The following is a 23,285-nucleotide window of genomic DNA, read 5'->3' on the forward strand; positions in this document are numbered from 1 at the left end:
CTTAAACTCAACCTAATGATTTTATCACGTTCTAATTATTTTAGAAAGCCATCGTGATTCTTTCACTTGTTTAGCCTTCTCTTGGTCATCTTTCATTGATTAAATAAAATTTGAGCGAGAAGTTTTATATATTCATTAGTTTTATATGCCGTTTATTTTTAAAGGTTTATATGCCATTTATTTTTAATATAATTTGTTGTTTTCTACATTTGTTTTGATTAATCCCATGAAAAGTGTCGACTCAACGTGGGGTTAAAAAAACCAAGCACATATAAAAAAAAAAAAACAAAGGTTTGAAAATCCGTGACCTCTTAGATAAAGTCGCTGAGATGGAGATGCAAGATGATGAGGAATTCAGTGGAGAAAACATTCAAATTCAAGAAGAGACAATTATTCAATGTGAAGACAACATTTGGGTGGAGCATGGGCCTCAAGAACAAGAGCTTGCCATTGTGCCATTTGTTATTAAGCCAACGGTTAGGATTGAAGTAAATAAAGAATAAGAGCTTTATTTGGACAAATGGAAGGATATTCTTAATAAAACAACCTTGTTGTCTTGTCGGGAGTGTTTACCAATTCCTCTTTGTAGATCCTCATCCCACCCAAAGGTTAGAGGTTTAAGGAATCAAGTTAGTGACTTGAAAACTGCATTCGGCGAAGAGGGCTATGTGGCGGGGAAAGGGAGATTTATTGTCTCTATATGGTCTTACACCCATAAAGACTGTTTGTTGACCCCTGAAATCATTGGAAAGTGGAATACAATCTAGAAGGATTTTGAGGAAGTAACTTGATCTTACTCGGTCCATTCTCTTCTCATTAATTAATTATCCCCTTAGATTCCCACCGAATCTACGCAATCTAAGAATTGCTACAAAAAGTCTCTTGTCAGCATGATCATGTCACACCTGCCATGTGTGTGTTCTAGTTTCCTCGGCCCTACCTACACTCCCCCTTGTCCCTATCTGCCCTCCCCTTGCCCCTACCCACCTAAATTCCCCTCGCCCCTACCCGCTCCCTCTCACCCTATCCACCCTCTCACCTTGGCCTCACCCCTACCCACCTTAACTTCCCTCCCACCCTACCCGCTCTCCCCCTCACCCCTACCTACCTAGAATTCCTCGCCCCTAATCACCCTCGCCCCTATCCAGAATCTCGTCCCTATTAGCTATACCCTCGTCCCTATCCAGACCCTTGTCCCCTATCACTTGTACCCTTGCCCCTATCTAGTTGTGTCGCCCTACCCACCCTCTCAACCTTACCTGCCTCTACCCTCACCCCTACCATGCCTCCCCTACCTTGCATACCCTACTGACTATCTTTACATAAAAAATTCAACAACTTCACATTTTACGAGTTTCTTTTTCCTAAAACCTTCAACACTGCGCTAGACTCTAGCATCCTTTGTTGCTTCTGTACAAGATTTTGGTTCATGATCACGTTCACTTGTAGGTAAATTTATATAGGCCAGTCAATTCAAGAGTGAGAGAAACAGTTGGGTAACAACAGAAGGACTCATGCGTTTACACTATTGGGTGCTACATGTATGCTATTGGGGATATTGATAGCATATGAGAGTGATTTTATGTATGCTTTTGTGGTCTTGTGGGTAGTTGCAGGATTACTACAGATTAGTTTGCCAATAATTCAATGTGTCCACATGACTGGAAGCATAGGCAATCACGCAGGGAGGCCTGGAGCAAACCTAGCCAATGTTATGGCCATCAACATTAGGTTAATGGCACTGACATCTAGCTCACCTATATGACCCGCCACCAATATCGAGTGGATCAAGGGTGGGGATGCATTTGATGGGTGTGGGCAAAATCGGGGCCGTGGATCTGGAGACCCGGATTTACAAATGCTAATCGAGCACCCGAATTTACCAAATTTCTCAAATTTACATTTTGCTTGCATTTGTAGAACAATGCAGACTTTCATTATTTTCAAGAAGCAAGCATGGATGAGTGGTTAGGGCATTGGGTTGCCAAGCGAGGTGTCATGAGTTTAAGTCTCGGGGTGGGGGAGGGGGGCTACAACCCTAATTTACATTTTGCTTGCCTCGAATGTACCAATTTTTTTGAATTTACAACATGCACATTTGACAACCTGATTTCATCTGCAATAGTTAGGTGCACCACACGCTTGATTCCCTCAATATTCTAGCATGGCAAATAGAGAGAGCTCCAACTCATACCGACACATCACAGTGACTTGCAATTTTACTTCTTTTCGCCTACCGCACACAACACACTGAGCTATTATTGCCTAGCACATTGGGCATGTCCACAGATTTAGGATGTTTAGTAGATTTGTTCGCAGATGTGTTGTTTATTCACGTGCGCAAGCGCTGATTCGAATGCGCATGCTAGTTGCCAAACCCTCATAATTGCTACTGAATCCCTTGCACCATGCCCTGCCTTCTAGAATCTCTCAAATGGCACCCCATAAGAGAACAAGGTACGCAGAGGGCAAGGCGGGATGCCTTCTTCTCTTCTAAGAGGAAAATCTATGAAGAGTAGGATAGCATTCTCTAAGGAGTTTAAAAGCTTGAAGCAATCCGTTAAGGTAATCAACTTAGTCTATATAAGATACCGTCAAGGTAATCTTTAATGTAATTTAAACTTACGTTTAATTGCTTTAATCCTACTCGGTCCATTCTCTTCTCATTAATTAATTATCCCTTTAGATTCCCACCGAATCTACGAAATCTAAGAATTGCTACGAAAAGTCTCTTGTCAGCATGATCATGTCACACCTGCCATGTGTGTTCTAGTCGCCATCATCACCCCCATGCTTGTTCCATTGCCTACACCCACCATGCCTGTCTCTTAGTCCCTCACATCTCTCTCCCATTCACCTGCAATATTCCCTTCTATTTCTTATAGAGTTTGCAGGCATATGCTCAATCGCCATGCAGTTCCCCATCTTCATCTGCCTTGCTCTCTCGTTGTGTCCGCCTTTGGCACCAATACATGGCAACGCTATTCCTATCCCATCCCAGGCAAGAAGCAACAATAGCCCCATGAGTTAATGAAAGAGAGAGAGAGAGAGAGAGAGAGAGAGAGAGAGAGAGAGAGAGAGAGAGAGGTCCTACAGGCTTGCCAGCACTATTGCCTCACCAAACTTGCACATAGCTCCGATCCCCATCTGATGCTCTTGCTTATAGCATTCCTGCAGTGCCATGCTCCGGTGTGGACTGATCACCGACATGCCCTCTCATGCACCTCATATCTGATTCTCCTGCTATTTAACACACCCTTACTTAATAGCCAAGTCTTGTCCTCTCTCCTCCTGCGCCCAACATGCTCCAAAGATGCTCCAGTCTCTGACCTGCAGACAAATGACACAAATACACACACACACACACACCCATTCTAATGCAGACCATACTGAGAGAGAGAGAGAGAGAGAGAGAGAGAGAGAGAGAGAGAGAGAGAGAGAGAGATTTGTGTCTCCCTGCATTGCTGCCACCCTCCCCTACTCTTTGTGTTCCTGCCCTGATTGAAAAAAATTCATCTTCGTCTGCTCTCGCTCCTGTCGCCACGTCTTCAACCTCCTCCCGCGAATTGCTACAGCACTCCAGCTCGTGCTCCTCACGTCTGCGAGTTGCCCTTGCCTTCCCCAACTTCTAGTTGGTTAGGTAGGATTTGCAAGGCAGGGTTTGGAGATGAATTGCTTTTTAGAGCCAAGTGATTTCAATTGTAAAAAAGGAATAAAGATTAGGAAACCTTGAACAATCCAACCAAGTAAATAGGCACAAGGGCATTTTGAGAATTCTTGAAATTTGAAGGGAATTTCCCTTTAAAAATCTCTCTCTCTCTCTCTCTCTCTCTCTCTCTCTTTTTCTCTCTCTGTCTTCGCTTTCCCACGTGTCATCTCTCTCTCTCCCCACACGTTGAGATCTTTGCCTTGATCAAGTTTTCTTTTGATTTCAAAGAGGGTATCTTTGAAGATACCCTCTAATTCAACCGAAAAGTAAAATTGGTTGGACCTACTTGATCTTATTTTTCTAGAATTTTCTATGTTGAGATAACCATAGATTAATGGCATGGATGAGTGCAATTAAAGAACGCTTTTCTTGCACTAGAGAAAAGCATCAAAGGGTTTTATGTATTTTCATTGATCCTTATAAGGTTTCAGAGATCGCCTCTAGTAAGTATCAAAACTTGTTTTTGTTATTTGATAAATATTTGATTACTAACTTTATCTTTGCTTTGATGTAGTTTGAATAACCATGCTTTTGTTCCCACAACATTGCGGGATGAGATTATAAATTGTATAATGTAAGTATTTTTTATTGATTTTCTCTATACTAAAGGTGTTTTTCTCTTTTAAAAAGTTATTGTCTATATTATAAAAGGTGCAAATGACAATGGCACTCAACAAGATATTGGATTAACAAAGGATGACCATGGCTAGTGAAGAGCTTATCCAACTTGAGCAAAAGGAAAGTGAAGAGCTTGCACATCGATATGGAGATATAATTGGAAAGATATGAGCTCTTTCTTTTATACAAAATGTATGTCCAATTTATTATCTATGTAAGATATAATAATTTTTCCACTTTGTTTAGTTTTGTAGTATTGTTCATCCATGACATGGAGCTATGCGAAAAGAAAAAGTTTTGGCACTTTATTGGGATAGTGAAATCTTTGCGACATTGGAGAAGTTATTTTTTTTTCATTTAAAAAAAAAATCAAAACTCACAATTGTGAGTGATTGTATTATAAAGTCACCAATAAATATACAAATCAGCCTCAAGCTCACGCAGAGCCTTGAGGGACAAAGGGTTGCATCCGAGCTTAGTTACAAGTACCTAGTAGAATACTACTGTGAACAACCAAATCCTTTACAAAGCAGAGCTCAATCGGATGACGAGGGTTGCCCTAAGCCAATCATCCAAGCTATGCCTTTTACTTACCACATTGGAGAAGTTAAATCTTACTACATTGTTTGATGCTTCGATTGATTCCAAGATACTATGGCTTTCTCTACTACAAGCAAAGGAGGCAACTGAGAATTTGTTTCAGTTACCAAGAGGAGATCATGTGTATAGATGGTAAGCAAAACAACTAACAAGTTTGTTCTCTCTTGAGACATAGTTTTTTTGTTAGTATACTTGCAATGCCCACCTATTACTTTTGCCCACTATAATGTATGTTGCACAATTTGTAAGACCCTCATACGAGGAGAAGATAATAGTGCACATAGATATAATGGATTCCAGCTCGCACACTGATGAGGTCTTTATTTGCGACCGTGGATGGAACTGAGAAAAATCAAGAGCCCCCCCCCCCCGCCCGCCCACCCCCCCCCCCCCCCACAAAACCCGCGCGGCTGGGGTTCTGGGGTGACCAACGGTTCTGACTCCCTGAAGTAGTGGTTTAGGGGCAATGTCCCCGATAAAATTTTTGAAAGAATTTTTTGAGAATATCCTTTGTGATACTATGGACATATGTACATACCATTAGTACAATGGCCGATGGTCAATGGCCGTGGATGGTGGGTTGGCATAGTCAATACCGCACATGCTACACACACTTATCTACCACCCACCTATAGCACTATATAAGGAGACCATCTCGATGAACCACGACATCCTTATTGAAGGATAACTAGCCCTTTGTATTCCTGCCTACTAGCTCTAGTTTTCTATATTGCCATCTAAGCTCTACCTTGAGAGTGCATGGATAGATGATGCCATCACTTTACAATAATTCTAATCTAAATCTTGATTTGTCATTAATCTACTTTGCATCGTATCTCTCTGTTCTCTCCTTACTACAAGATCCTATTTTGTTCTACATTTCTTACATTTTTGACTTAGTCATTTGCTTTTTTTTTTTTTTTGTAGTTGAATTCATAGAGAGTTACTCTTGAAGAAGGTCAGCAAGATTGTAGACACAATCCTCAAGGACTTTGTTGATATTCTTGGAGGATTGAATTGACCTAAAGTATTTCATGGATGTCAAAATTGAAAAGAAAATTCTTGTTTCCTCTTGAGTCTCATGGGGTAGTTAGAGAGAAAAGTGTGCTCAATAAAGCACAAAGAACTTTGAAATTGATGCAATGTTTTGTTTATAGGTTTGATATCTTTTGGTGCAAAAATGAAATTTTTGTCTTCAATATATAATATATAGTGTACTTGTGAATATCTATGTGTTTGGAATAGGTATTTTACTCTCACTAAGGGGCAAGGGTATATGCATTCCATCCCAGTCTTTTCTTGTAAGTGGGTGGATTTGAAAGAAAGGACATCATGCATGTATCTAGTGGAGATGAATCTGATTTCAGGGGAGGTACAAAATTGTCCAGGGCGGATTGACTTGGAGAAATGTCATATCGTGGAAAGAGAGAAGGAGCTTCATGTCACGCATAGTGGAGGGATAGCCAATATTAAGGAGAGGAAAAAGGGTTTCTTTGACAGTGTGAATGAATGTCAAGAAAGTGATCATTATGAAGATATGGTATGACCGGTAAGATAAGGATGCTTTCGATTGCTATCTTTATTGTTATCCAACTCAAATGTTCTTTTCTGCATTCTTTTGCAATATGCAATTTTCTTTCGCTTATTCAACTCAAATGTTCTTTTTTGCATTCTGATTTGCAATATGTAATTTTCTATTCGTAGGAGGTTCTCTCATTTCTAGAACAAGAAAGTTGCAAATGTTTATTCATGTGTCATGAATGGTAGAAAATACGTTGAGAGATTCATCATCTTTGTGCATTGCTGGAGATTATGTGCTGATTGGAAATATTTTTGCAAAGAGAATAAAGAATGACATTTATTCACAGATACATGAGCATATCTAGCAACATAGAGCAGGAGTAGTGCATATATGAAGAAAGGTAAACAAGTGAAGTGACTTGTAGATTTTGTATTCCTTGATTTACCTTTTGGTCACGAATTGAATGGACTACACACCCATCCTACATGGGATGAGCTCACTTGCATTCATGTACGATATGGGAAATCCTTGGCTATTGCCACACTCTCTTATTTTGGGTGGATTTTGATTATGGAATCTACAGAAGGTAATTTTTTTTTTGTGAGAGAATCAAGTATGCAACTTCAATACATAGTTTAAGCTTGTGTTGTTTTGTAGGTGACACTATGGGATTGGTGAAGCGCTATTGTCGAGTACCAAAGCTAGAGATTATTCAAACGCATTATTGTGATGCATCATACGGGATTGTCATACACCGCACTTCCACTGCTATAGAGGTTGAGAAACTCCAATAGAGCTGCTTAACATATGTGTTTTTATCATGTTGTTTTACTTATCGTTCATTTTATATGCAGTTAATGACCTACATTATTTGGTTGGCTTATAGAAGTAGGTATCTGCATTGTTGTCTGCTCCATGCTTTGAAGCTCTTGGGATGAAGCCTTGAGACTCGGTTCTTTATCACCACCTGCCTACATAGGCTATGGCTTGAGATAGAGTGGCGAGGTGTGATGCAGAGTAGTATATATTTTATTTCATGTTTATGGACATGCTTTCAACACCAAATTCCATATGTTTGGAGCATAGTTGCGGCACAACTCCCTTGTTGCAGGCATCCCTCGAATCAACACTTTGTGCGTCTCTGTTGATTGAGATGATGCCATCGTCTTTTATTATGGGGTGCCATTTCTCTCTTGATACACATCTCAAGCATCCATCTCTACACACACATCAAGAGATATTGATGATGAGATTGATCCCCTTGGAGAGATTACTCTATTTGTTTTCATGGATTGGCTTTATGATATTTTCTCTTAAAGCTTGTGTTTATGCAAGTGAACACATAGTTACTTTGTTATGTTTTATCTAAACTGTATTGCCAGATTATGGAGATGTGATGGCTAAGAGCATAAGAGAGATCCGAGATTTGATGTGCACTTGAAAGATCGTTGCAATTCTCATCTTGTCTTTATTGATGAGTTATTCCACATGACAATTGATTGATGGGATTTGGTGTGTATGAGACATTGCAATCCATCTTTGCTTGTTTTGGGATGACATGACAAAGTCATTGCAAAGCTTGCGAGAATGTGTACATTTCATAGTCTCATATTTACTTTAAGGTTTGCACAAAGAGAGAATTGTTTTTTTTTTGGTGCAAATAAGCATTCAATCAATACCATATGCCTTACAAACACAATTTCTTTTCTAGTATGGGTTAGGGCACCACCTGAAACACAAACACTTTAGAATTAGTTACGTTAGGAGATGCAAAAAGTCTTAAATCGAAGCTATTGGAATGCTGGATTTTGTATTTTGGAATGCTATATAGTAGGGGTTGGGCTTTTCTCACTATTTCCTTTGTTGAATGTATGCCCATTGTTGTGTAGCTTGTAAATTGTATAAACTGCAACACTACAATAAGACTCATTGAAGCATTTCGAACATATGTAGGGGTTACAAGGTCATGCAATGGCACGTGTAAAACTTATACTTGCTTCCTCGTTATTTTTAAGCATGTATTGAACTTGAAAGTTGATCGATTTTGTTATTGAAATGTATTTCTCCTTGCTATGCTCTTGTATGAATATATCCCATAGCATTTTGTAAAGCACTAAATTGTCACTTAAATTAGGTCTTGACATGGCACCATAACTTTTGTAGCTTAGAACATTGTCCGGATGATTGCACAAAACTTGATAATTGGTTTGTTGTTGCTCATCATGCTCTGCCAATTCCCATGTGTAACGTGAAAGATAAAAGTCTTGTTTTGGTTCGCTTGGTTTTAAGCTCGCTCGAAAGTTCTGTCCGGTGAATGGAGACACTCTTCTGTTGTAGGCCTCGTCTCTTACAGATAATGCTACAACATCTTGTTTGTTTAATGGATAATATATATGGGTGCGCTATTTCAATATGTGATGGGCACCGCTGTCAGCGCCCATCATTGAATGCACTTTTGTGTAGATGGGAAGCTTGTGCTCAAGTCTTGCTAATCATTTTGGTGCATGTCAGTCACATCATGCCATGGTAGCTTTTGCAAGCGGAATCTGCACTCTTTCTTCAAACAACATGTTCTATTTACGTGAAATAATTGGGTTTGGGCACCCAGGGCCTAAATCATACATCTTCTAGCGATTTAGCCCTAGCTGTCTTGAAGGCTTTGTAGAAACACAAAGCAACAATTAATCCACCTTCTTGAAAATCTACCCTCATTGATTGATATTTAGAGGGGTCTTTGTGTAACATGGGTGCAAGGCAAGATGAGGGATATTCAGAAAGCGCCATCTTTTGCGTTTTGCAGTTGGATAAGGGACACATCACATGGCATAATGCACCTCCTCCGTGGTTCATATTGCATTCTTCCTGTATGCCACCATGATGTTTAGCTAGCAATCATATTGCACTCTTCAGTTCTTGGAGATAGGCCCATTGAACATCCACAGAGAGAGAGAGAGAGAGAGAGAGAGAGAGAGAGAGAGAGAGAGAGAGAGAGAGAGAGAGAGAGAGAGAGAGAAAATCATTAAAGACTTTTTTCACAGCTTAAAAGATAACCATTTCTTTCTTTCGACCGCAATATTTAAGAGAGAAACCTACTAGAGCCAAAATTTCCTTAATAAAACAGACTTGAAGAATGACTCAGACTTTTATGCAAAGATTTTCAATGAATGAAAGCTGAATCTCAGCTCAAAAAATGAGTACTTGTGATGTGACCTAAGGTTGGGGGTTCGAGGCTCACGGGTTGCGCTTGGTGGGTGGTCTCCATTGGGGAAGTCGTCCCCACGGTATGGCCCCTTGTGGCTGTAAAGCCTGTAATGTGTATAGCAAGTTCACTTGTAAATACACAGATATGTATAAAGCTCTCCCTACTACCTTCCCCAGTGCCGGTGGTGAAAAGGAAAAGGAAAATTGAATACATCAAATCAATATATGTCAATATAAATGTCAATCTCTGTTTAATCTCTGAGTATCGTATTTTACACAGGCATCTGCAGCTGAACAGAACTGTATCAAAATAAGAAGAAAGTCAGTATTGGTTTAAGAACACGTCTCACTCTCGTCTCATTGTCAAATGATAGTATGAAGAATACTTTAAGCCACACAGTGAAAAAGCAATTATGCAAGTGTTACAACATTCAAGCGTCTCAATAAAGTGATACTATAATTGGAATGTGAGCAGAAATATTGGGGGAAAAATCATTTTCCTAGCCATACACAGTTCCTTTCTATGTTTTTCAAAGAGAAAATATTAGAAATGTGAGTTATTTTTCAAATCTACACTGTTTTTCTCAGATTTCTAGGGGAATCTTTCCTTTTCCAATCCGGGGATAATTGGATTTTCAAGCGGCATGATTGTAAGTAGAGACACATGCTTTGCTGGTGAGCAGAATTGAAGCAACAGGTGGGTCCAATACTGCAAACCTAGTTTTCTTTAAAACATTATGATTGTGAATGAAAATCATGCATCCCTATGCTTTTAATGCAGAAAAAGGAGGTACTAACTTGAAAACTTATTTTCATGTCTCCCTATGTTGCAAGTAGTGCTTCAAAAAAACTCTTCTTCCAAAACCTTGGCAACACATACATATGAGAAATTTGAGAGGTGACTTGACTAAATTTTTAGGTTTACACTAAATTTCTCTAAATTTTGAAGGTTTTATCACATTCAAATTTAAAATCTAAAGGCAAAAGTCAAAATTTGTAGGTGGGAGCACACTAAACCTAGGTTTTCTTCGAGCATTGGTTGTATGCTTCTGTTCTTTTGTTGTGGAGAGGGAACAAGAAAAATAAATTTCATCTCATAAAATTAATTCATTGAAAATACCGCTATGAGCATACCTGCATAACATTTACCAGCTGTTTGATTGCCCAACCAGGTAGACAAATCATCGGAAGAATTTCGCACACTGAAAACCTCATAACATCATTTTGTACCACCTGATTTCGCAATGTCGATGCAATGTGGAAACTGTTAGCCTTATTGCTATTTGGTAGAATCAAGCCTAATACAAAGATAGGTACGAGACACTTACATTCATCAAGCTGTCTGTGTCCCCTTTGCTACTAGCGTACAAAAATAGATACAAGACCTACAAAACTTGGAAAGCTTAGTTTTCATCAAGATAAAACAATGGTTAAGACAAGCTCAAAACAGAATCCTCTTATTTTTGAGGCGTCCCGGCCAATGTAGTGCTGGGCTCCAGTACATTCAACAAAGAGGTAACTTACTTCTGCACTGACACAGCAGTATCCCATGAACATTCTATGTTGATAGTACATTCTGACCAATATGTTGTTGCTATCAGCCACATCTTTGTGACTTGTTTTACTTCTTAGGTTTGTACTGCAAGGAGACGTGTTATTATTTTAAGACAAGCAACTTGTCTTATGAAAATATAAATAAGTAGTTAAACCCCCGTGTGAATTGCCCCCATTGTAAATTTAACTAGGCTCTCCCCAAGTCCCTCGGGACCAGTGCTGTAATTATTTGTCTTTTTTAATTTAAAATCCAAAGCACCTATGGTAAAAAAATAACATTATTCAATCTAATTTTACTAGTAATTTCCATTCAATATTTGTACTCTTGCTTGAAAGGATCCTTCGCTTTATGCACGCATATTTAACATCAAGCAAGCATGAAGACAAGCTACCTGTGCATGTGAAAGAAATGGCTTGCCCAGTCTAGGAGCATCAGTACCAAAAACAATCCGAAGTCCCTCCTTGAACAACAAAATAAGAAGAGTGAGTATAAATCAACCCAATATATCAAGTAGGCTATCAAGAAAATTGAAAAGCACTACTTACCTGTAGATCAGTAAGAGAATCACTAACAATGATGTTGTACTCAACCTGGAAGCAAATTTCAGAATAAAATTCCATAAACCTAGTCGCAAAAAAATCTAGTAATTTAATGTGAATATTAGTTACCTATCTATTGCCATGTCAAGAACGGCTCCAAAAGTGGATGCTTCACAATTCAAAACAAAAAGATGATGTTATAGTCAGGACACAAGAATGTCAAAATCCACAATGAAGACATATCTACTCAAAAAAAAAAAGTGCCCTAAGCATTAAATCATCAACTTCAATCTCATTATATTACTTCAGTATGAGGTACTCCTTATATTGCTGAGCACAATATTAAAATTGTTTGTATAGTTGCATGTGTGAATGTCATCACACTACGACGATATACATTAGGAAGAGGGCATGAACCCAATCTCGTTTGCATGTATGAGAGTCAAAAGTCATTCAGCACAAGGGCAACAGCATTAAGTTTTGGATTGCAAGGTTAACAAATAACGAAAATCCTCGTGGAAACCCACCTAGAGCGAACGGAAGGCTTTGGACTCCGACATGGTTTTTGTGGAATAGATGGACCTCATGTCTACATATGTCACCAAGAAAGAGTACACAAATATCAATACACCAAGTAACTGAAAAATCACTTAGCCCAACCTAGATAGAACCAAGAAAAAGAGTTGAGTTGAGTTGACACCGCCACGGGACCAGAAGATGAGCTGGTCCACAAATAGAAGTTGAGCTGGTCCACTAATAAAGAGTACCTCATCATTTACTAGGGAAAAGTTAACAAACACATAAAGGCAAGGTGGGTACAGTTCCCACACGTGTGTTCTGAATTGCAATTCCCTAATCTATCCTAGAGAGTCTCAACCCTCAAACTTCAAAACAACTGAACTGAGAGAGAAATGAAATGAAATGATATATTACGTCTTCAAAAAGGCCAAAGTGACCTATGAGATAAAAGAGTTTACAGATGGTGAATCTGATACAATGTCTGTGTAAAGACTAAAAACTGAAATTGAACTGAGCTAAAGTGAAATGAAATGAAATAAAAGGCTGAAATGTTGGAATCAAGATCCTATCCTATGATATCCAACATCGGTTGTTGGCAAAGCTCATCAATGTCCTCCTCAGTGAGTACTCTGACTGGGCATCTCCCACGTCGTGCCAAAACAGTCCAGACCCTTTGATGCAGCTTCCACCGATCTCTTGATGACCCTCGCAGTCGTGGCCGTCTGGATCTCCCAAGCTCAATGGCCCTGTCAGCCAGTGTACCCCTAGTACAGGTGGACTCTGAAGTCTACTGTGATGCCTGCTCATTTGAATGTCGCTTATGTAGTTTGAAGAAATCAGTGATCTCCCTCTGTGAGTATCTCCTATTGTCTGTCTGCTCAAGAGACTCTCCCTATGTCTACGCAGCTCCAATAAAAATAGCCCAAGGCATCTCTGGTCCTGATATCTCATAACTTTGGCCAATGGTCATAAACCCTCTTTGAAGAGGCAATGAAAACGGCCCCATATCTCATAGTAGACTGGGCAGTGACATATGTGATGTAACTCTGCCTCTGTCTCTATATGGCATGACTAACAAATCCTGGCCTCTGTTGGTACTCCTTTAAATCTGCCAGCCTCAATCTCTAATTGATGTGTGTGTGTGTGTGTGTGTGTGTGTGAGAGAGAGAGAGAGAGAGAGAGAGAGAGAGAGAGAGAGAGAGAGAGAGAGAGAGAGAGAGAGAGAGAGAGGGGCAAAGTTCCACCCCCAGACTGCACTGTCCCAAAAAGCTTGCGCGCCTTTCGATATTTCTTTATCTTGCTTCCACAGGTTACAAGGTCTGGGACCCTGCTCTGCTTCTCCGCAAGGTAGAATGCCAAAGAGAGACCTGGCTGACATATTTAGAGGCCCTTGGCCCCCAAAAGCATCTGCTATGAAAAGCAAACACATCCAAAAAGCTCATAGGCTGAAGTCTGGTATCTAATAACAGTTCGCGAAAATCACCGAATTCGTACAACTGCCAGCAAATATTCCGGGCTTGTCCGTACAGTCTGCCACGATAGTGTTCTTACCTTTTGGGGTTTTAGGCCCCTCGGCCAAGATTTGCAAGTTGATCGTGGTTAAGATTTTAATCCTAACCCCCTTTGTCTTCAACTAGAGGTTTTAGGCCCCTCGATCATTTCTGTAAGTTGGTTAGGGTTAGGACTTCGGAATCTTAACCCCCCTGATCTACAATTAGGGTCCACATCACAGTTTGTGACATACCCCCCTCTTGAAAGAAGAGTAATCGTCCACGATTAGACCCGCAAAATTGTCCTCAATTAGACCTACAAAACTCAATCAGATTGTTATGTCAAAAATCCAAGGATAAATCCGAAAAACTCCCCTGATCGGAATAGAGAACTGTGTAGGTTGAGATCTTGTGCTTTTTGGTGCTTGAGGGGGAGGAACAACCATAGATTGTATCTGATATCTAATCTACGTTAGAGTCTCATTGGGGTCTTAAAGGGCCCTTTGATTTGGACGTTTTGTGAAATTTCTAGTTCTTGCTTATGTTGCCCTGCCCCCAGTTCTTGGGTTTGAATCTGCATTCTTAGATCTTCTCCAAATCAAGGGTGGGGATGCATAGGCATCCTCCGTCTACCCCCTTTCTCAAGAGAAGTGCATGACTGCAGTCATGCATGTCCTTGTCACCCTCCCCTTTCAAAATTAAAAAGCCGGGAAGAAAAACTCAAATGGCTGATATCATTTAACAATGGAAAAACTACAAAGTATTGCCATAGGATCTTGAGTTGGCGGCATTTGTTAGATTGGAAACTAACACACAATTGCCATATTTTTTCCATAGACCTCCTTTGGGACTCCTTTGGGAGTCCATGGAAAAAATATGTCTATTGTGAAGTGCGAGACCGACGAGACAATGCCAAATGGCAATGAACTCATGTCGAAAAAAACCTAGAAAAATGTAAAAACCAAGAGTTTTATATTTAGAAATGGGACAAAGGTAATTCTATAAGAGTCCTGATGTGCACAAATATTTGGTGATGCCTTTTGGTCTCACAAATTCTCCCCCAATGTTCATCAAGGTAATGCCCAAATCTTTTAAGAGCATAAAGAGTTTGGGGGCACCATCTTCAATGACATTATTGTATTCTCTAAGAACGAAGATGAACATCAAAAAACATCTATTCTAGGTTTTTAAGGTACTACAGAAGCACATATTGGTTATAAATGGGAAGAAGATCAAATTATTCCTAGCAGAGATACACTAGTTGGGAGACATCGTCTTAGTAGTAGGTGCATAGATGGACCCCATGAGGATAGTACAATTAGAAATTGGCCAAAATTGAGAATGTACATGATGTACTTAGCCTTTTGGGTTTGAGCTTGTATTATATTTACGATTCATTGGACAATTTGTGGAGATTGCTTTGCCATTGCATACCCTAAGTCAGAAGGGCATTCCATTCACTTAGCATTCAAGAGACTCAAGCGAAAGTTGACCAATGGTCCTGTTTTGATTTTGCCACATTTGTAGAAGCCTTTTGAGGTGTATTGTGACGATTGTGGAAGCAGTTTGGGAGCGGAGCGATCTTAATGCAGGAGGGCCATGTTTTAGCTTATGAGAGTTTGAAGTATTTCTTGTCCCTGAAATAGCTTTCAGAGAAGCACATGAGACGGGCGAATAAATTGTCGCAGTTCCATCTCCAGATTGTATATCTTACGGGAAAGGAGAATATAGTGGAAAATGGGTTGTCTCACAAGCCACGGATATCGTCTATCAATGCAATACATTACTAAAATCTCGAGGAAATGCTCAAGCACTACGTTATAGATTTTGCAAACATCTTCAATAGGATACAGAGTGGGGAGATAGTTGGAGGATACTCTATCAAGGAAGGTTATTTGATGCGAAAAACCATGCTACGTGTGACACATGGTTTGATGCAAAAGGCGTTGACCTTGGAGTGTCACAACCTCCTTATGTTTAGCACAGGGATAGAGAGGCAACACTAAAGGGGGGAAAAGAAGTACTTCTATTGGCCTCAGTTCAAGAAGGATGTGGATGAGTTTGTGCGTACTTATTTGGTGTGTCAGAACGTTAAATTTGACAAGCACCCACAAAGTGGCAGGACGCCAACAGCCTTTACCTATTCGGACCAACCTTGGGAAAGTATAGCAATAGACTTTATCTCTAATCTTCTGAGGACTCGGGGTGGGCATGATGGTAATTTGGACCATAATCCACCGATTCAGCAAGTAAAATCTGGTTCTCATGAACAACATCCATAATCATGTTGGGCATATCATGCAACCAACGCTCTCAAGAGGCGACATTCCATAAAAGAAGCCCGTTTGCAATCTGATCGTAAATTCCCCTACCTATGCCAAAGAATGGTGTGTGCAACAACGCTCCTGCAACATGCATACCTCGTGTCCTTGTTTCTTGGCGGCACCATACAGTAGGCTACCAACACCTACACAATAGGTTCTCAAACTAAGTATGAATGTTTGTCTCCTATAGCATGCATATCTTGTGCCCGTGCTTTGTTTAGTGGTAGTCAGTTACATACTTTCAACTCAGATAGTGCAAGTGTCACGTGCGCACTACACTGGTGCTACGTGGGCAAGCTACTGCCACAGTCTAGCGTCAATTTTAGTTAGCTTAGGATCTAGCGTGGCATTTTGTGAGCCTCTAGAAGGACGTGCATGATCAGGCAGGTCATAGTTGCATACCCTCACTTGCACAATTAGATCACTTAAGCATATAGGCACATGAACAGTCAATTAAGTTATTTATCAATAAATGACTTTGACACGATATTTACTAAAAAAAAATTTTCCGAGAAAAAGATCCTTCTATTAGTTACTGAAACTGCCCATGGGGCTACAACCACCTTTGCTAGAGAGGACCACAACAATCATAAGGGGGAGACTCTCCCAATGACATACAACATACGTTCAATGCGGCTAAATCAAGAGATGGGAGGAGGAAAAAGCCAAATAGGTGGGCGGTAGTGCACACGCTGGACCATGGTGAAGAAAGGCCAATGGCGCCAGAGTCGAAGGAAAGCCTCTCTACGCTCTCGCATGCGGTCGGAGCTGCCCTCGAGTCTCTCGAATTTTCCTCTGAGAGTATGAATCAACTCTAGCCAAAGATCTCGAACAGTCTCTGCTGGTGGTACAGTGTCACGTGACACATCCAACCTTATGTGTCCGTGGACAAGCTACAGCATGATCAGGGTTCAGTCAGTCCAATCAGTCTAGATTTAGAAGTGATCTGACACTTTTGTCAGTCTATTCGTAGACCGTGCATGCCCAGTCACTTAGTGTGAATGCATATCCTCTGGTTGCACATAGCATGATCATAAGCATTCCCATCAGAATCCATCAGAATCAGTCAGGGGAAGTTTCCAGTGATTTTAGCCAATTTTCCCTATTTTTGACATTTTTCACTTATTAATTTAAGTGACTTTCCAACAAAAGTAGGTAGGGCAATTTGGGTAAGAAAATATATAAGCAAACCAAAGTTAGCACTAAATGGCAGAAGAGGCAACATGAGCCAAGCTCAGCAGGCAACTTCTCACAAGAACCTTGGTGGACTTTCCCCTCCAAGCAGCAAATTCCCTCACCTAGCGTTTTTGCACAGCATCCCCATCCTGACGTTTTTGCATCAGATCTGCATCGCCAACAGTACCCAGCACCTAGCATTTTTGCAAGGATCAACCACTGCTAGCGTTTTTGGTCATCAGCTCTATTGGCGTTTTTGGATTTCAGCAGCAGATTAAGACCTGCAATATTCACCTAAAGTGTAGCAGGTTCAGTCCGGAAAAGACCTCAGTTTTCAGCCATGAAGAACCTCAGTTTTCAGCCCTAAACCTGTAGATTTTCAGCATCAAAGACCCACAGAAACAACCCCCGAAATCAGCGTTTTTGGACTAGTCGTAGATTTCAGCCCATAGAGTTTTTGGACAGCAGTAGAAAGATTGCAGATTTCAGCCCTTAGGTCGACTTCGTCATCACCCTCGTCATCGTTGACATAGTCTAGACTTGCATCAGTCTCATGCATCACACCTGCTGTCCATCCCCGCCCATAGCCCTCCCCGCTGTTCGCGCGTCTCGTGTTCTTACCGAGCCCGCCTGCCTGCCCATTCCGTCGCCCGCGCCTGCACTCTGTCTTTAGCCCTCTTCCTCTCTCTTCCTGCTTGTCGGGCTTCGCCAGCACCATCGACGTGCTCCTTCGCTTCTTCGTCAAAGCAGCAGACACAGACGGAGGCTCAAGCTCCACCTCAGAGGGACTCCAATGAAGCCCCCTCGCCCGACCCCGCTGAGCCCACCATTCGACTTGCTCTCTCACCGACAGAGGAAGCGATCCTAGCCGCAGAGGTGGAATGCCTGCAGGCGACTTCCGTCATCTGCAAGATTCTCGGCACCAGACCTAGCAGAGGAGAGCTGCGTGATCTTCTCCAGGCTCGCCTTCTTACAGAGATGGACAAGATCTTGGACGTTCAGTTCCTCGGACAAGGCTACTATCAGATCGAGTTCGAGACCTCCGAGATGGCGTCCAATGTCATCACCATGAGCCCCTTGACCATCCGAGCAGTTCGAGCCCACTTTCGATAGTGGTGACATGGTTTTGACCCATCTTCAGATGTTCTGGTAGAGGAGGCAGACCTTTCCATCTCCGTCTGCTTTCTTGGTTTGAGGAGGGAGTACCTACCACTTTTGTCCACGATAGGCTCCGCGATTGGGACCGTCCTAGAGACACCTTGCACGGAAGCCTCCATAGCTGCCAAGGTGGTCGGCATTCCCTCGGTACGTGTTTTGGTTAGGGACACCCACACGCTCCCGAAGGTCATTTTACTTCCTCGAATGAGTGGGGGTTGGTTCCGACAGAGCGTGGAGTATTCGAGCCTCCCCGAATCACTGTTTCATTTGTCGACAGATGGTCCATCTCGCGAAGGCTTGTCCACGAAGGAGACCCCGACCTGCACCCCAGCCCCAGCCCTCAAAGGCTGGTCAACAGCGGTAGGCAGAGCAACAGAGTACACAGGTAGAGCCACCCTTCGAGCCTGGGGCTCAAGCAGAGGAGGGCTGGCAGCAGGTTCGTGGTCGACGTCGTCAGGGGCCACTGCGCCAGCCTGGCACTCAGAGTGGTTCTCAGGCTCCTGCCCAGCAGTAGTGGGTTCCCACGGGGAACTGATTGGACCCTCTTCAGTAGGACAAGGTCCCTGCTCCAGCCTCCACCTCAACCTCACCCTTGACAGCCTCCCCTCCTCCCCCCGAGTTCCCCCCTGCTTCCGCTCCCCTCCCTCCCCCTTCTCCCTCTACCTCTCCACCTCGCCCTCCTTCCTCTGCCGATCCTCCTCGCCCGCCCTCGCCCCCTTTTTCCCCTGCTCCCTCACCTCCTCCCACCCCAGTCTCACGATCGTCCCAGGGGGCAGGGCCTTCTTCAGCTGCTAGGAGATCTCTTGGCAGCGCCTTTGCCTCGAGTCGTTTGGCGAGAGAGGGATAGCCTTTCTTGCGACCTCCTCTTTTGGTGCTGAGGTCTCCCTTTGCAGCAGTTCCTCGTGGTCTGATGAGCTTCGACATTCGGCGTCGGCGGGATTTCTTTGCCTACGACTTTACACGGTTTCTCGGCGACCCTCACCAGACCTTGAGGCAGCCTGCTTCAGAGTTCATGTACTGTTCCTTGCAGCTAAGGGGATAGACTCAGTGTTGGAGTGGTTGCAGACACAGGCCCTAGAGTTCTCTCATCACATGGGAGACCTAGGAGTTACAAACATGCTTCAGACTCTTTGGCCATTGGCCAAGTTTGTTGTGACACCTCCAGACGCAGCAGGATGCAGACACATTGTGGTTCACTTTTTTGCTGACACGCAAAGCCCGCCATGCTCTGTACACATACATGAGGACTCCTGGACAGAGGAGGTTGCTTTATGCACGGCTCGGTCTACTTTGGCTTGGGCTGGACACTCTTTGCAGTCACGCCTATCTCGAGGTCGCTCGGATGCGGATTACTCCCGATCCCAGCCTGCCTCAAAGATAACACGGTTAGCTGCTGCGGTAGCATCAGTTCTCTCTCGCTCCCCATGAGGATTGTCTCATGGAATGTACAGGGACTAGGTGGGCCCCAGTTTCAGTGTTAGAGAGGCCGACTGCGTCAGGAGCTTCAGCGATGCCTCGTGGGAGGAGAGATTGACCTTCTTATGCTACAGGGGCATCACCTGTGTGAGAGCCATGGGCGGTATGAGACTTTTTAGTCAGCTGCATTTTGACCTGGAGGCATCCAGGGCGGGGTATGTATGACTATTGTGGATTCTTTGCAGTAGGCCATTGTGGGCAGAGGGATTATTGTGCCAGACAGGGCTCAGTGGATCACTATGCAGGTTCAGGGTTGTCTCGTGGGCTTCCTGAACATCTATGCGCCCAATGTGGCGAATGCACGTGCAGAGTTTTGGTCTCAGATTGTTGAGTCTTTGCCGCAGGTAGAGCATTGGTGCATAGGAGGTGACTTCAACATGTTGGTGGAACCCTCTGACAGGATTTGTGGTAGTTATACTACTCTGCATGGAGTTGAGCTGGCAGCTTGGGAGAGCATGACTCTGCGGGTTACAGATGTGTGGCGGCATTCCAGTTTTGTGAGGCCCCCAGACAGCGTGGCCTTCTCTCGTTCGGACAGCAGAGTAGGAGGCGTGAATCTATCTCGGATAGATCGCTTCTACACTAGTAGCCACTTCTGTGACTTGGGTGGGACAGTTGGCATTCTGGCAGGGACTTCCTTTTCGGACCATGCTCCAGTGATCCTTACAGTGACTGATAGACAGAGGAGGGGGAGCACGATGCAGAGAGGGTCTTGCTGGACTCAGTGCTTAGAGAGCGAGTGGAGGCTCTATGGACAGAGAGCTTAGACATGCAGGATTCGCTTGCTGACAGAGTGGCCTCAGGACTTGCTCAGCTTAGTCGACTCTTTCTTCAAGAGTCTTCGGCTCGTCGCCTGGCTGCAGCGAGAGAGGAGGAGCAGCGTCTTCGACAGGGCGTTGCTTCCTTGCAGAGGATGCAGAAGCAGCATCCAGACAACCCTTGGTTGGAGGAGCAGTTACAACAGGCTTGCAAGGAGCTAGTCAGCACAGAGGAGAGGTGCCATGAGTTTGCTTTCCATCAACAAGTATCTCAGTGGACCCACTCAGACAGGTTTTATCAAGGAGCGTAGTATCCTTGACAACGCTTTACTTTTTGGGGGGCTTCTGTCCTAGCGCAGCTCCGTGGTGACGATTTGGTGATTCTTCTTCTCTATTTTGAGAAGGCCTACGATAGAGTTGACTGGGACTTTTGGAGGGCACTCTACGCAGGATGCGCTTTTCTGATGCTTGGATCAGAGGGGTGTCAGCTTTGTACAGACGGGCACACAATCAGATACTTTTGTCAGGAGGTAGAGGTGATCGCTTCATGCTCACACGTTCCGTCAGACAGGGCTGCCTTCTTGCCCCCTTCCTCTTTCTGTTCTACGCTGAGGCGATGAGCAGGTTTTTGGTTTCACAGCAGGTTGGTCTACGTGGCTTAGCACTCCCTATTCGGGGAGATGAGCTACTGGACACTGAGTTTGCAGACGACTCAGCCTTGTACTTGGATGGCCAGGAGGCCAACCTTCACAGGTGTGAGCAGGCTCTTGAGACTTTCTGTTGTGCATCTGGCGCATTGATCAACTGGAGAAAGACTGTGGCTTTCTCGGTTGTTGTTAGTGCTCCTATGCACGATTGGATGCCAGGTGAGGGTTTCAGGTGGATTCCCCTAGGGACTACAGTACGGTACTTGGGCTGTCAGGTTGGTTTAGACTTGTCTCCCGAGCAACAGATTGCTCCCCTCCTCCTATCTATCAGGAGGAAGTTGTTACCTTGGAGCTCCGCACGACTTTCTCTGGCAGGCAGCGTTGTAGTGGCCAACCAGGTGCTGTTGGTGTGAGGATTCTAGGTACTAATCCTTTATTAAATACTTAAACTCATGATTAAGACTTAAGAAAATTGAACTGAACTCAGAAACAAGACTTAGAAGATTCTATGTTGATTGATTGAATGTGTGATACAAGGGTTCCTTATATAGGAGACGAAGAGACATAAATGAAAAGACGCGTCTCCTGGTGAAGAGACATGACTATAAACGTAAAGACACATCCTTTCGACGAAGAGTTGCAACCATTGGGCGAAGAGTCGAACCTGTAGAGCGAAGGGGTGTGACCAATCGTCGAAGGAGTGTGACTTTTGGCAAAGAGGCACGTCTCTTGGGTGAAGGGGTGTGACCATCCAAGCGCAGGGGTCCTCCTTCGCATGGCACTTCGCGTATCTGCAACTAGGAGTAGATGTAATACTGCAACATAGACAGTCCCTCCCTCTCTAAATAAAACCTAGGGTAGTTGTAGAAACTCTGGGAGAAGGAAATGTATTGTTGTTGTGCTTCTGCATCCAAAGCTCTTTCTGTTAAGTCCCATGTCATGGCATTGTTATTGACCATGACTATTTTGCCAAACTGAAAACTGACCATATCTGCAACTTGATAAGTGCCTTTGTCAAAGTCTTTTGTAACTTCGAGCTTTGTCCAAGAAAAGATTGAATCTGTATCTGCTTCAAGTGAAATTATTGGTAAACTGACTTGAGTTTTTTGTTGAGTGATAACCATTGGTTGGAAATTTGTAAGGTTTGTCTGGAACAGTAAAATCCTCCTTAAGGGATGTCGTAGACTGAGATAGAGTAGTGTTTGGAGGTATATCCATATGTAAAGGTTTATCAATAGAACAAGTTGTGTCCAAAGATTCATTTGCAGTGACTAAAGTCGTGCTGCAAGAGTCTGTATCTGCTTTATCCTTTGCACCGCTGAAGGCAAGGATTGGAGTCTTCAAGGTTGAAGAATTATCATTCACCATAGCATCTGGTATCTGTTTAGAGACAAAGACTGTAATCTGCAAGGGCGGTAACAAGGCGAATTTTTCTGCCTGGATCACGGCCAAAGAAGGGGTTATGTGCTTGTCCGTTGTCACACAAGAACCGGAATCTTCTAAATCTTCAGTTGTTTCAGTGGGTATTAAGGCTTCCAATTGAGAAGGGGGAGGTCGAGGGAGTTGTTGCCTCTTAGACCTCTGAAGGATCCTCTTGCACAAGGAAAGGATCAATGAATCTGTAACTGTACCACCATCAGACAAGAAAGACTTAAATGTAGGACATGGCTCACGAGGGGGAACTTGTCCAGCGTCGCGGCGTTTACGACCGAGTACTCGACTATGGTCTGATATAATAAGCCCATCTTGATGTCGTTGATGATCTGTTGGAAGCTTCATATTGCTGCTTTTGTTGCTGATGATTCCGATAAGAAGTTGGTTGCTGAGAATTGTAACATTTCCAAGAATAGTCATGCTGAGACTTTTGTTGCTTGCACGAAGGTACTTTGCGTCTAGTTGTCTCTAAGAAACCATGCTTTGGGTGAGAAAATTTGAGTTCCGAAGGCTTTTGTTTGAGTGGTTCTTCCTGGTCGACCACTGAAGCGTCGGAAGA

The 23,285-nt window shown here is 43.0% G+C and overlaps 1 pseudogene; it reads left to right on the plus strand.

Annotated features, from left to right (window-relative positions):
- Window positions 1–329: 329 nt before the first annotated feature.
- Window positions 330–6,473, plus strand: LOC147453633 (uncharacterized; annotated as a pseudogene).
- Window positions 6,474–23,285: the final 16,812 nt, after the last annotated feature.

Source organism: Adiantum capillus-veneris, chromosome 7 (assembly GCF_014529385.1).
Source record: "Adiantum capillus-veneris isolate H3 chromosome 7, ASM1452938v2, whole genome shotgun sequence".
In the NCBI taxonomy this organism is placed as follows: Eukaryota; Viridiplantae; Streptophyta; class Polypodiopsida; order Polypodiales; family Pteridaceae; genus Adiantum; species Adiantum capillus-veneris.